Below are 15,601 nucleotides of genomic sequence, written 5' to 3' on the forward strand. Positions count from 1 at the left end.
CAACCCTGTCTGAAAAACCAACCACACACTAACTTTCCTGACTTGTCAGTTCCTCTGTGTAGTGAGTAACCAAGAACACACTGCCAAGCCTGTCTGAAGATGTATCTAAGGACATAAGGACACACTTCTGGGCTGGAGAGATGGCTCAGTGGTTAAGAGCACTGATTGCTCTTCCAGAGGTCCTGAGCTCAAATCCCAGCAACCACATGGTGGCTCACAACCATCTGTAATGGGATCTGATGCCCTCTTCTGGGGTGTCTGAAGACAGCTACAGTGTACTTACATATAATAAATAAATAAATCTTAAAAAAAAAAAAGGACAGACTTCCAAGCCTGACTTGAAGACATATCTAAGGTCTTGCTTTCCTGATATAAGTTTATCACATCTTTGTTTTCTTTTCCTTGGCTGATTTCTCAAAGTGGCAGAAGTTATGTCTGCATAACTTCTGGGCAGCATAAGATGGCTACTTTCCAAAACCAAAATTCCAAAGTCAAGGGCAATGCAACTCTTCAAATGGTCTTCCTGTCATGCATTTATTTCTTAGACATCTTTACTGTTTTAAATCAATGATTCACAGACCTTTTTTTAAAGTACAAAGGGTATTTTTAACCCTATCATTACAGAGCAAGCCTTCACTCTAAAGACCTTAGTTTGAGTTTCACCAAGTTCCAGAATGGATTCCCCTGATAATTAAGAAGCTATCTTCCTGTCTGCAAGCATCCACTAGCATTAAGCATACATTGTCTCATTCCCCTAAAGACAAGAGTAAAAGGAGAAAAAAAATTTTGGTCCCATCCTTTTTCAATATAAATTCTTTCCTTTTTTAAAAAAAGATATATTTATTATGTATACAGTATTTCACCTATGTGTATGCCTGTACACCAGAAGAAGGCACCAGATCTCACTACTATAGGTGGTTATGGGCCACCATGTGGTTGCTGGGAACTCAGGACCTCCGGAAGAGCAGCCAGTGCTCTTAACCTCTGAGCCATCTCTCCAGTCCATTAATTCTTTCTAAAATACAGTATTGCCAAACATGGTGGTTCATGCTACCTTCAATCCTAACCTGAAGAGGCAGAAATATGCTTGCCCTGCTGAGCACTGTGCTACACACATAATCCCAGCATTTGAGAAGCAGAGGCAGGAGGATCTCTGCATTTAAGGCCATCCTAGTGTACACAGTGAGTTCCAGGATAGCAAGGGTACCAGGGACTGAGGCAATGGTCTGGAGTAACTAAGTATATGACCAATATTTAATCCTCAGAACCCATTTACAAAAATCAGGACCTGTATATCCTAGCACTATGAAGGTGGAGACAGAAAGATCCCTCGGCTTGCTGGGCTGCCAGTCTAACTAAGTCTGAGTATTCCAAGTACAGTGACAAACCCTGTTTTTAAAAGGGTCTGCTGAGCCTTGTAATGTAATGATAGGGTTAAAAATACCCTTCGTACTTTAAAAAAAAGTCTGTGAATCATTGATTTAAAACAGTAAAGATGTCTAAGAAACAAATGCATGACAGGAAGACCATTTGAAGAGTTACATGGGGAGAGGGGGATCCAGTGGTGGTGGTAGATACCTTTAATCCCACCATTCAGGAGGCCAGAGGCAGGCAGATCTTTCAGTTCCAGGTAAGTCTGGTCTACAGAGCAAGTTCCAGGACAGCCATGGCTACACAGAGAAACCCTGTCTCAAAATAAGGGCTGGTGGCACAGGCCTTTAATCCCGGCACTTGGGAGGCAGGCAGGCGGATTTCTGAGTTCGAGGCCAGCCTGGTCTACAGAGTTTTGGAAAAAAAAAAAAAAAAAAAAGGGCTGGAGAGATGCTCAGCTGTTCATAGCACTGGCTTCTCCAGGTTCAATTCCCAGCAAACACATGGCAGATCACAACTGTCTGTTAATTGTGAAGATCTGACTCCTTCACATAGACATACATGCAGGAAAAACAGCAATGCACATGAAATAAAAATAAAAATTATAAAAAAGGAAGAAGGCAAGTGCCCATCTCCATGTAGCGTATTTTCTCTTTCTAAACCCCAGTGAGGCAGGGACGCAGTCACATCCTTCTCACCCACTGCATTGGAAGGAAGACAATCACCTACCATCTCACAGCAACTTATTTCCACCTTTTAAAGATGTTGTCTTTTTTCACTTATTTTTTGCCTGCATGTATGTCTGTGTACCGTGTGCCTGATGTGAACACGACTGAGACATCTATCTCTCCAACCTCAACTTACTATGTTCATACTTATGTAATGTCCAATCTGGTCACTCTGCTCTGGCAAAATGGCTGAAACTTCAACTCTGCTTGACAACAGACAAAACCTTAAGTCTTGCATAAAAAACAAAAAAACCTGTACTGCACATAGCTCAGCAGTAAAGTGTCTGAGTCTCTCCTTGAATCAACTTACCTTTTACATCCGTTTCTTATGTGTGGTGCAGGCACAGGCACACCTGAGTGCACATATGGAGGTCAAAGATCAATACTGACCTCTGGTTGTCGGGCTCAGCAGCAAGTATCCTTACTCACCACCTCAAAAGCCCCACAAATTGATTAAAAGTTCAATTTTAATCCAGGTTTGGAGGCACCCACCTTTAACCCCAACACTCTGGAGGCAGAAGCAGGCAGAAGTATGTAATTCCAAGGCCAATCTGGTCTATGTACAAAATTCCAAACCAGCCAGGAATACAGAGATACTGACTCCCATAAAGGGGTGGGTGGGGGGTGAGGGGGCTGGTGAGAAAGCTATTTCAAAACAAAAGTATATAATCCATAGATAATACTATAAAGCTAAGAATTATTCTTGTTTGTTTTGTTTTGTTTTGTTTTGCGAGACAGGGTTTCTCTGTATAGCCCTGGCTGTCCGGGAACTCACTTTGTAGACCAGGCTGGCCTCGAACTCAGAAATCCACCTGCCTCTGCCTCCCGAGTGCTGGGATTAAAGGCGTGCGCCACCACCGCCCAGCTAGAATTATTCTTATGACAAGGTCTCATATAGCAAATCTGGCTTGAAATGCACACCACCACATCTAGTTTTATGTCAAATCCAAGACCACCTCTATATGGTAGGCAAGCACTCTACCAAATGAACTGTAAAACTGCTACCTTGTCACAAGGGGTTCATAGCTCTAACCTCAGCATTCCAATGGCTAAAACACAAGGATCATATACCAAGGGCCAACATAGGCTACATAAATAGCAATACCTTGTCTCCAAAAATGAGGCGCCGGGCGCGGTGGCGCACGCCTTTAATCCCAGCACTCGGGAGGCAGAGGCAGGCGGATTTCTGAGTTCGAGGCCAGCCTGGTCTACAAAGTGAGTTCCAGGACAGCCAGAGCTATACAGAGAAACCCTGCCTCAAAAAAAAAAAAAAAAAAAAACCAAAAACAAAAATGAGGCCACCATCAAAAAGTGAAGGGCTGGGGATGTAACTCATTGGGTAATGTTTGCCTGTGTGCCCAAGGTCCAGTGTTTCTTCCCCAAAACTACCTACACTAGGTGTGGTGCTAGACTGTGGAAGTAAAAGATTTGAAATTCAAGGTCATTCTTAGCTATATACTGAGTTCAGGGTCAACCTCAAGTCTTGAAACCCGTCTTATCAAAACAAATAAAAAATAAATAAAAAGTTATACCTTAAAACACTTCTCTCTCAGTTTGATTTTTGTTTTAGTTTGGTTTTTTGTTTGAATTTTGGAAGGGCTGAGACAAGGTTTCATTTTGTAGCCTGGTTACCTTGGAACTTGCTAGATATAGTGTGTTACCCTCAAAGTTTCAGCAATCCTGCCTTAGCCGAGAGCATGAGCTTCCCAGCTCTTCAGCTGGTCCCAGTTTTTTAGTCAGTTCTTCAACTTTGCTCACAAATCTCACAAATCCAGAATAAAGCTATAATTTGCTGCTTGTTGATTGATCACCACTACCCACCCCCTTCAATCCAGCACCATGCCCCCAAAAAATCAAAACACAGGGTTTCTCTGTGTACCCCTAGCTAGTCCCAGACTTGCTCTGTAGACAAGCCTGGCCTTGAACTTAGATATCTATCTGCCTCTGGAGGAGCTACAATTCTTTTTTAAAGATTTATTTATAGCCAGGCAGTGGTGGCACACGCCTATAATCCCAGCACTCGGGAGGCAGAGGCAGGCAGATTTCTGAGTTCGAGGCCAGCCTGGTCTACAGAGTGAATTCCAGGACAGCCAGGACTGCATAGAGAAACCCTGTCTCGAAAAACCAAAAAAAAAAAAAAAAAAGTATTTATTTACTTTATGTATGAGTATGCTGTCTCTGTCTTCAGACACACCAGAAGAGGGCATTAGATTCCATTACAGATGGTAGTGAACCAAGTGGTTGCAGGGAATTGAACTCAGGACCTCTGGAAAAGGACCCAGTACTCTTAACTGTTGAGCCAACTCTCCAACCCAAGCTACAATTTTTTTTAAAAGCATATTGCTTTTATTCTATTAGCATCTTTATTACTATTTTACTGTACCAATTTTCTCTTTTTGTCGTTTTTTTTTTTTTCAAAATTGGGGTTTCTTTGTGTGTACCCCTGGCTGTCCTGGAACTTGATCTGTTTACCAGGCTGTCCTGGACCTCACAAAGATTCTACCTGTCTCTGTCCCCTAAGTGTTTGGATTAAAGGTGTGGGCCACCATCAGATCATCATCTTATTTCTTTTTTTTTTTAATGTCAGTTACCTAAAAAAATGTGCCAATCAAGTGATGTGACCCATTCAAACTCTAACACACTGGCTACTTATGCACCTACCAGGGAGGGCTCTCACTAAACACCAAAACACAGAATCCCTTAAATAAGGGACCTCCCACTGTGTACCGAAAAAAGTATCCCCTGGTGGTAATTATAAATACCTGTTAAGAACTGGAGAGATGGCACTGACTGCTCTTCCAAAGGTCCTGAGTTCAATTCCCAGCAACCACAAGGTGGCTCACAACCATCCTTAATGAGATCTGATGCCCTCTTTTGGGGTGTCTGAAGACAGCTACAGTGTACTTACTTATAATAAATACATACATCTTTAAAAACAAACAAACAGGGCTGGAGAGATGGCTCAGAGGTTAAGAGCACTGACTGCTCTTCCAGAGGTCCTGAGTTCAATTCCCAGCAACCACATGGTGGCTCACAACCATCTCTAATGGATCTGATGCCCTCTTCTGGTGTGTCTGAAGACAGCTACAGTATACTCACATACATAAAACAAATAAATCATTAAAAATTAATTAATTAATCCCTGTTAAGCTGCAGTCTCCTCAAAAAAAAAGCTCTGCAGTTTTTCCTTCAATCACTACTGGAAGCTAAATCTTCAATGTCCTAAGCAATGACTACTTAAGCTCTTTCCCTAAGGAATACACTCATGGTCTCCATTCTTCTCTAACCACCTGCTTCACCTTTGACCTGGTTTCCACCACTTTATCACACCTACAAAAGAAATGCTACCCCCAGGTCAGGATTCTGTCAGCAGTCTTCCCTCTTGCTCTCTTTCATCTGTCTCTACTGCTCAGTATAACTTCAGACATCCTTCCCTTGTCTTTTCAGACAGAGAACCCATCCTTGCTTCCCTTTGTTCTCCACACTATTCAGTTCTTATTCCTGAAATACATGAGTCAGTCCTTTGGTATGTCGGTCCCCCTTGCCACAAAGTGTGCCCTGCTAGCACCTGCAGTTACCTGGGGAACAGCCAGATCAGGGTAAAGCAAGAGCTTAATATGGCAAGGCTCTGGAGGGTCAGAGCACCAGCAGTTGAAAAGAAAGAAGGCTGGGAGGATAGCCCATTTGAGAAAATGAAATGCTCAGTGTATGTGGTTAACTACTTCAGAGGGCAGAAGGCTTCATGTGGATTCAAAAGCTACTAAAATTAGAATGAAAAAGGTTAAAAGAAAAAGCAGTTTATTGTATTTAATCTCAGAACTCAAGTGCAACCAATTTTAAATTCCTCTCCATATAGAATAAATACAAAAGCAAAAATAGATGTGAAAAGTCTAGTGGAACAGAACACCGTTCAAAGACACCGCCATCTCTATACCCCACCCCTATTCCTTTTCTAGAATCAAGACACAGCCTTTTACACCCCAAAGGGATTAAATTTCCTTTCCATTGCTTACTTTGATTTATCACCTAGCACCTGGCTGTACTCCCAGATACACACGTTTCAGACAGGCCAGGTACTAACATAATATGATTAAGAGTACAAGTCAGAAGTCTACTCATTTTAAGATTAAGAAACCTTGTTCAAATACGGTTTCCCAAGCCAGTGGGGAACCTAAAAAAAAGGCAAATGGACTTTTAATACTTGACTATAACTAGTAATAATTACAGAATGCATGCTTATCAGTTCAACTTGCTTATCTCACAATATTTTAAAAACTTGAATAATTTTACTAGGGTATGTTCAAAACATAAAGTTCACTTTAAGTATGTAATTAAATGACTTTTAGTGTATTTGCTAATAAGCTTTGCAACTATCACTACAATTTAACAAATAAAACCTGTCATTTCCCTGTCCCAAGCCCTGCCTGACCATTAGAGTAGCCACCTTGGTCTAGATACATCTTGCTCTGCTAGCTCTATCACATTACCATCGTCTGCGGTAATACAAGAGTAAATGGCCATTTAACTGACAAGGCTTTTGGCTCACGTGATGCTGGCTTACCCTAGTATGCAGGGATATTTTCCAAGCACTGCTGTTCTAAAGAGGGATCTGTGCTAGGAGCAGACTCGAGGAAGGGCTAGGCAAACACTACTCCAGAGCTGCATCACCTCCAGCCTCATGTACTTCCTTTGAGAAAAGGTATGTGTAGCCCTGACTGTCCTGGAACTCCTTATGATCTCATGCCTCTACAGCCTCTCAAAATTTAAGATGAAAATACAGTTAAAAACAAAAACAAAGCCGGGCTTGGTGGCGCACGCCTTTAATCCCAGCACTCGGGAGGCAGAGGCAGACAGATTTCTGAGTTCGAGGCCAGCCTGGTCTACAGAGAAACCCTGTCTTGAAAAACCAAAAACAAACAAACAAACAAACAAACAAACAAACAAAACAAAAAACAAAACAAAAACTTGTTTAAAATAGGCATAGTGGAGCATGTCTTTTCTCAGCACTTCAGAAGAGGAACCTCTGTAAATTCAAGGCCAGTCTGGTACACAAGAATCCCAGGCCAGCTACGAGTGCAGTGCCATTGTCTTTTTAAAGGGGGATGGGGGGAGCACACACACTGGCGTGATGGTGTGTGTGTGTGTTTGTGTGTGTGTGTTGCAGTTTCCAGCACCCCCATAAGGTAGCTCACAACTGCCTGTAAACTCCGCTGCCCTCAGACATGAACACGAGAGCTAACCCACACATGAGGTTAACACACACACAAACATGTACACATAAATTAAAAAATTAAAACGTTTTTAAAATGTGCAAACAGAAATACAAGATATTACTGAATTGTGTATATACAACAGAACTTTAATCTAGAAAGATTCTAAAGACAACTTAATAAATAACCCAAGTAGGAAACTAAGCTTTAGCAAAGGTCCAGAGCCGTGGCTCTTAACTTTCCTAATGCTGCCGACCCCTTAATCCAGTTCCTCACATTGCAGTGACTACTAACCATAAAACTATTTTTGTTGCTATTTCATATCTAATTTCACTACTGTTATGAATAGTAATATTAATCTCTCTTTTCCAATGGTTTGAGGTAACCCTGAGAAAGGGTCTTTCGACAACTCCCCCAAAGGGGACACAATTCACAGGTTGAGAACAATTGCTCTAAATCCTGATGAGATCCACTATTCCCAGGATTGGGAGCACTCCTGTGTTCCTACACTTGTGAGACAGGCAGGCAGGAGCACCACAAATAACAGACCTGAACCTCCTGCCTTCAGCTCTTGTCTTGAAGTACAGACATAGTTCAGAGCCATTCATCCTTGACAGCTATCTGGAATGGGGAAAAAAAAAATCAGACACAGTGGCCCAGGAATTTAATCCAAGCATTTAGGAAGCAGAGGTAGAAGGACCACAGAAACTCTGAAGCCAGCCTAGTCTACACAGCAAGCTCCAAGCCAGCCAGAGTTATATACTAAAATCCAGCCTCAAAATAAATAAATGAATAAAAGCCAAGAATGACCTTTGATCCCAGCACTCAGGAGGTGGAGGGAAAAGATCTCTCTGAATTCAAGGCCAGCCTGGTCTATATATGCTCTAGGACAGCATAGACTACATAAAGAAACTGTCTCAACAACAACAACAAAATTACAAAATACAAAAACCAAAAACCCAAGGGCCACACACAGACATCTCTGGCCAGAGACCTAGCTTAACAGTTGAGAGAGGATCTGCTCCCTGCAGACACCAGCACCTCTGTCAGGCAGCTCACACCTGCCTCCAGCTCCAACTCCTACGCCTTCTTCTCACAGGTGCACACGTGTTCCAATACCCACATGCGTACACACACATAAACAAATAAACACATTTAAAAAACAAACAGGAGGGCTGGTGAGATGGCTCAGTGGGTAAGAGCACCCGACTGCTCTTCCGAAGGTCCGAAGTTCAAATCCCAGCAACCACATGGTGGCTCACAACCATCCGTAATGAGATCTGACTCCCTCTTCTGGGGGGTCTGAAGACAGCTACAGTGTACTTACATGTAATAAATAAATAAATCTTTAAAAAAAAAAAAAAAAAAAAAACAAACAAACAGGAGAGAAGTTGGAGAGCTCAGAATTGCTGGATAGTTAGTTCTTCCTCTGTTAATTCCACTTTCTTCCCCATTTCCTTTGCAGCCCCCACCCCTTTTCTTCCTTTACCTCCTATACAAAGACACTCCAAACAGTCACTGAACCAATCTGAGAATGCTGACGACCCCAGCCTAACTGTGAAATATGGTTAAGATTGTAATTGTCAGGGCTGGAGAGATGGCTCAGTAGTTAAGAACACTGGCTGCTCTTCCAGAGGTCCTGAGTTCAATTCTCACTGACCACATGGTGGCTCACAACCATCTGTAATGAGATCTGACGCCCTCTTCTGGTGTGTCTGAAGAGAGTGACAGTGTACTCATATAAATAAAATAAATAAAAAAATATTCTCGCTGGGCAGTGGTAGAGCACACCTTTAATTCCAGCACTTGGGAGGCAGAGGCAGGCAGATTTCTGAGTTCGAGGCCAGCCTGGTCTACAGAGTGAGTTCTAGGAATTCCAGAGCTATACAGAGAAACCCTGTCTCAGAAAATATATTTATTCATATATTCTTGAGGCTGGCAAGACTGCTCAGCATTAAGAGCACTGATGCTTTTGCAGAAGACCTGTGTTCAATTCCCCGCACTAGTATGGTGGCTCACAAACACCTATAACTCCAGTACTACTGGATCAGATGATTCTTCTGACTTCCATAGGCACCAGGCACCGGTAAAGAAAATTATTTATTTTTTATTAGATTTTCAGATTTTGTTTTATGTGTATTTTTCCTGTGTGTACATATGTGCACTATGTGTGTGCTTGGTACCTGAGGCAGTCAGAAGAGAGAATTGGATCTCTTGGAACTTGGAACATGGTTGCGAACCACTATGTGAGTGGTGAGAACTGAATCTGGGACCTTTCCAAGACCAACAACTGCTCTTATCCCACTCAGCCATTTCTCCAGCCACACCCCCCCCATATTAATTTTTAAGCTTCAGAAACAAGTTTTAGATGTCTAAATAAAGAAAAGCAACTTTTTTCTCAGAGCTAGGATGAGGCCTCACCCTTTGGCAGGAAACCCTCCATTACTGAGCCTAACCCATGACCCTATATTACTAACAACTTTTTCATTTTTTAACATTTATTTACTTTGGGCTGCAGAGATGGCTCAGTGGTTAAGAGCACTGACTGCTCTTCCAGAGGTCCTGAGTTCAAATCCCAGCAATCACATGGTGGCTAACAACCATCTGTAACGTGTTTGGACACCCTCTTCTGGTGTGTCTGAAGACAGCTACAGTGTACTTACATATAATAAATAAATCTAAAAAAGAAAAAAAATTTATTTAATTTACATGAGTACCCCATCTACATGCCAGACTTGTGTTTCTGAGAACTGAACTCAGGACCTCTACAAGAACAGCCAGTGCTATTAACCACGGAGCCATTTCTCCATTCCCAGCCCCTCCCCACAACTTTTTAAAACATTACTATTTATATTTTATGTGTGTGAACACGTTCCACAGTGTGTAAGTGGAGGTCAGAATACAACTAGCAGAAGTCTAGTCTTTCTTTCTGCTATGTGGAGTCCAGGGATCAAACCCTGGCACCAGACTTGGAAGCATGTGCCTTTAACCACTAAGCCATCTCACTGGCCTACAAGGGTTTGTTTTGTTTTAAATGTGTATGGGTATACATGCAGGTATCTCCATTCATCCCAACAGAGGCCCGGTGCCCAAGAAGGCCAAAAGAGGGCCTGAGATTTGTTACAGACAGCTGTGAGCCACCATATCAGTCCTGAGAGTTGAGTCGGGTCCTCTTGAAAAGCAGCAACTGAAACTGAGCTACCTCTCCATAACCCCAAGACAGGGTTTCTCTGTGTAGCCCTGGCTGTGTGTCCTGGAATGCTCTGTAAACCAGGCTGGCTCAAACTCACAGAGCTCGTCCTGCCTCTACCTCCCATGTCCCAAACCCCAGAATTAAAGGTGTGCACCACCACACCCAGCTCTACCAACTTTTAAAGGGAGGCTATTGCCTATTAACAGAAACACTCACTGCTCATCACAAGCCCCGATCCATGTGTGCCTCAATTCCCAATCCTTAACCAGGCACCAACTCAAACTGACTTCCATCCACAAGCAACTATGTCCCTCGGCCAAAAAGTCACAAAACCTGGTCTTCAATGCCTCATCAAAGACTTCCAGACAGGTGCGTGTGGATCTCACCTTGTAAAAGGTAGAAGTGGGGGCTGGAGAGATGGCTCAGCGGTTAAGAGCACTGACTGCTCTTCCGAAGGTCCTGAGTTCAAATCCCAGCAACCACATGTAGTGAGACCTGATGCCTTCTTCTCATGCCATCTGAAGACAGCTACAGTGTACTTATCTATAGTAATAAATAAATCTTTGGGCCAGAGCGAGCAGAGAACCTAAAATTCAATTCCCAACAACCACATGAAGGCTCACAACCATCTGTACAGCTAAAGTATACTCATATACATAAAATAAATAAATAAATCTTAAAAAAAGAAAGAGGTAGAGGTGGAAGTGTAATAGGTAGTTTAAGCTCATCTGTGGGCCTATAGAGTTCAAGGCTGACAAGACCCTGAATTTAAAAACAAAAACAAACAAAAAACAGTATTTTCAACAAGTTTCCTTCCACTAGAAGGAAGTTGAGGTTATAGCACTGTTACAGGGTACATCCTCAATTCAATCACCAGCACCATCCCCACCCCCCAAAGTCAATGAAGGCAAAGCAAAGGTAACTCTGGAAGAAGTAGTGCCTACAAGAGAATTTAAAGCAGGGGCTAGAGAGAGGGCTCAGCAGGCCTAAGTTCAATTCCCAGCAAACACATGGTGGCTCACAACTATGCTTAATGGGATCCAATCTGATGCACTCTTCTAGTATGTGCCTGAAGACAGCTACAGTGTACTCATATACATTTTTAAAAAAAGAAAAAAGAAAGAAAGAAAGAAAGAAAGAAAGAAAGAAAGAAAGAAAGAAAGAAAGGGAAAGGAAAGGATTTCTTGGTCAAAACTTGTAAAACTTTACCTCAAGCTCTTTGGTGACAGTTTCCTTTGACTCCAAGTTCATCTCCACTCCCCATTTTACAAACAAAATAGCTACAACTCTTATCAGAAGATGAGCATGGCAGCACTTGGACTTATAGAGACCCGGACTGCAACAAGTTTGAGGCTACTCAATGAGTTAGAAACCAACCTGGCTACAAAGTAACACATCAAAGCTGCACTCCCAGGCTGACCCTGTTTTAAACTAAAACAATTTCAAGGCTAACAATGGAAAGTAAAATCACTTTAGACCAGTCTATATACTGCAAGTCGGGATTCTACTTTCTAGATGCATTTATATCATTAAGGGTAAACAAACAGCAAACCTAAAAGGAGGCCAGAAGAGCGTGCCACATGCCTGTCCTCCCAGCCCTCAGGAGACCAGGGCAGGCGGATTTTGAGGTCAGCCTAGCTATGTATCTTGGCTAAAACTTCACCTCAAATGTGCATTCATTGAAATAAATTCACTCTTGTAGCCATGTTCTTCCATCATTTCTCCCAAAACAATAAAATTTACTCAAACTAATACTAAGAGAGACCCCTGATGAGTACTTGAGTCACCTGGAAAGGGAAGTAAACAAAGCAGTTCTAAAGGAAGTTCCCCACGGCAGACCCTGGCTCACCAATCCACATTTAGAGTCCAGAGGAAAGCAGAGCAGCTGGAAGCTGCCCCGAGAGCAATTACCACAATCCTTCCTCATGGCCTCATCTCTGCCATGTTACTACTTCCACCCATATTTCAAACAAAACAATCTCCCTCTCTCTGAAATGTTTAGTTTTTGAAAGTCAGAGGCAGCAAGGAAACAAACGGGGGAGGGGTCAGAAGTGTGGGAAACATAAAGGTCACCCACTGGGAGTGAGGGGAGGATCAATTACAGAACTTAAATGACCCCTAAGTAGGAAAAATCAGGCAGGAACATAATGACAGCAATCAAGTGTAGAATGGGAAACTAAACCTTTGCCCAGTAAGACAAATCTCATAGCAACTGGAAAAGGGCCCTAGCCAAAAGGCCCTGAAGGCAGACAAGATATATTGGACCACCTCCAAAGAGTAGAATTTCTCTCCTAAACTAGGTAAAGAGCACACCAAAGAACCATCCCGATGTCTAAGCTACACTACAGGAGAACTTAGGCATGATAGCCACCTCCCCTCTGTTGGTTTATTTACTGTTTTAGTGTTGGTTATTTGAAAAACCAACTCTTAAAAAAAGAACAGGCACCAGATGGTGGTACCTCATGCCCTTAAGCCTGGCACTCGGGAGGCAGAGACAATCTCTTGAGTTCAAGGCCAGCCTGGTCTACAGAGCAAGTTCTAGGACGGTCAGGACCACACAGAGATCCTTTCTTGAAAAACTTAAGGGAGGTTAAAAAAAAAAAAAACTAAACAACAACAAAAATAAACAATTCAGAGGGCGTATTAGCATGCCCATTAATAGGAGAAAAAAAAAGAAAAAAAAAAGCTTAAAAACTTTACAATAGAAGATATAAATATAAACACTATTCACTGAAAGAGAGAGAGAGAGAGAGATCATTGTAACCAGGCACAGTAGTGTTTGACTGTAATCCATGCAAACTGAAATCCCAGCATAGAAAGACTGAAGCAAGAGGTGCATGGTGACTCATGCCTTTAATCCCAGTGCTTGGGAGGCTGATGCAGGTGGATCTCTATGGGTGCAAGGCCAGCCTGGTCTACAAAGCAAGTGGGGGACAGCCAAGGTTGTAACATGAAGAAACCCTGTAAAAACTATCGAGCGAGCGAGCGAGCTAGAGAGACTGAGACAAGAGGCTCTCAAGTTAAAAGCCAGCCTTGGCTAGGTAGTGCAACCCTCTCTCAAAAACGCCCTCCCAAAAAAAGGCATGCTCTTCAAATAAATGATCTCTGGGTACCTCATAGAATCACCTAAAAGCTCCAATTGTTACTGTACACAATTGCTGGAGAAAAGTAAAGAGTAGGCAGACTATGCACCTTGGAAATAAAGTAGAAAGGCGTATTAGTGGTAGTAAACTACGAGATTATGTTAAAGCAAAAAACTGCAGGAAGACTTCCAAGACCAACCCAAAGAGAAAACACGAATCCTAAGTGGTGACAGTTGACATGCCTGGGTAACTAAACCTGAAAATGCAGGGGGGAAGGTGGGAGAGCTGACTATGCCTGGGTAACTAAACCTGAAAATGCAGGGGGGAAGGTGGGAGAGCTGACTAGGAAAACTGAGCTGGAACGCACCAGGCTAAAGAATTTGTTTGAATTTCTAACAACGCTTTACAGTTCACAAGCACTCTTACCTCACCTTAAAGAATAAATAAACTATGACACCACCAGACTTCAATAGGGCATGAAGAGGAAACTCACAGAGTTTCAACTAACACCAAAGACCACAGTAATGAAAAGTAGTAAAATTGAACTATGCCTTCAGATTAAGTGGGGAGAGACTAGAGCGCAGAAGTTGGGCACTAAGACCAGTCCCAGGACAGGCGCCAGACTAGAAAGCTGAAAGGTGGTCCGGATGGGGCGACAGCGTGGCGGAGGAGCTCCTGCCAACGTGCAGGGACCGAGGTGGGAGAGAAAACCACACCCTCCAGGATAAAAACCCAAAGGGGGGGGAGGGGAAGGCGCCCCCTGGGGCTGGGTGGGGCCGGCCAACTAGGATGGGGGGTGGGGGGTGGAGCAGGAAGCACAGGGCAACCTGAGCGGGAGAGGAAAGAGAGTGCTCAGGCCTGGACACACTACGGAAACATGAAGCCAGCGAGGGAAGCTCGGCCCGATCCACCCGAGTAGACGCTGGGGCATCCCAAAGGGGGCTGGGAGTTCAGAAGACCTTAGCCCAGGTCCAGAAAGCATACACTGCAAGGTTCAGGGCCCTGGGAGGCAGGATGAAGGGGACCGGGTGACAATTACCGCTGCTGCTCTCGTTGGACTCGGGACCCGCCGCCGCCGCCGCTCGTTACCTGCCAATGTGCCTCTTACAAAGCGGCGGCGGCGGCAGAGGCGGCCCTGCCCGTCACGTGATCCCTACGTCACGGGAGAGGGTGGAGCCAGTACTTGAAGATTGAACGGGGTTACCCGGCTGGCTAACACAGCTCTGGGAGCTGAGCGAGAGGAACTATGTGGAGGCGGCGGAGATGGTGACATTGCTTGTGGTCAGAATTTCAGGGTCGTACTATCCGCCGCCTATAGAGAACCCACTATTAAAGCGTGCGGTCGCGCTATGATGACCTCAGAAACACTGCAAGATGCTCGATGCGTGCGGCTCTTTCGTCACGTGACATGGTGCAGCCACTCAAAGCAAGCCTGGCTTCTAGACGTTTTGAGGGCGAACTACAACTCCCAGAGTGCTGCGCGGCAAAGGCACTCTCTACGACCGCCTTTTCTCAGCGTGCTCCTAAGTACAACTCCTGATTCTGACTTATTCGAGCATCTTATGGCTAGCTTCCGAGTTAGTACCAATGGGTGCCACCTGCCAAGCGAACCAGCGTGGTTCCTGCTGGGAGGTGTAGTTCTGGCGGAGAGTGGGTCTAGCTCCCACGTTGCGAGGCTGGCGCTCCGCCCTGCCCTCTGCGCGGGAAAACGCCAACCGCCAGCTGCTGAGCCAGACACCCAGAACGTCCTCGGCTGAAGGCCACGAGACTTCAATGTAGTCAAATGTGGACTGCTTTCTGCATTCCCAACTCTCTTCTGCAGGAAACAACTACCATTCCTTGAACGCCAACGGGATGTTAGAGGTGTTCTAGCCCAAAAGGCTACTAGTATCGGACCGGTTTTGCAAATAGGAAAGGAAAAGTTATTTTCTGGCATAAGAAACCTAAATCAGGTTTTCCTTGTTGAGAAGTTACCTGATCCACCTCTTAGTAAAGATGTTAACCTCAGGAGATTAA

The 15,601-nt window shown here is 43.8% G+C and overlaps 1 protein-coding gene across 8 annotated transcripts in view; it reads right to left on the reverse strand.

Moving 5' to 3' along the window:
* The window catches only part of Ubap2 (ubiquitin-associated protein 2), an 81,704-nt gene extending 66,103 nt beyond the window's left edge, over positions 1–15,601 (reverse strand). For 3 of the 8 annotated variants that reach the window (XM_006538226.4, XM_006538225.4, XM_006538223.4), the window contains exon 1: positions 14,625–15,601. The gene's annotated coding sequence lies outside the window, so the exon portion shown is untranslated. Of the gene's footprint in view, positions 1–13,615; positions 14,337–14,624 lie in introns of those variants that run through there. The other 5 variants (XM_006538224.2, XM_030253758.1, XM_030253757.1 and 2 more) reach the window with 5 other exon arrangements.

Source organism: Mus musculus, chromosome 4, assembly GCF_000001635.26.
Source record: "Mus musculus strain C57BL/6J chromosome 4, GRCm38.p6 C57BL/6J".
NCBI classification, from domain to species: Eukaryota; Metazoa; Chordata; class Mammalia; order Rodentia; family Muridae; genus Mus; species Mus musculus.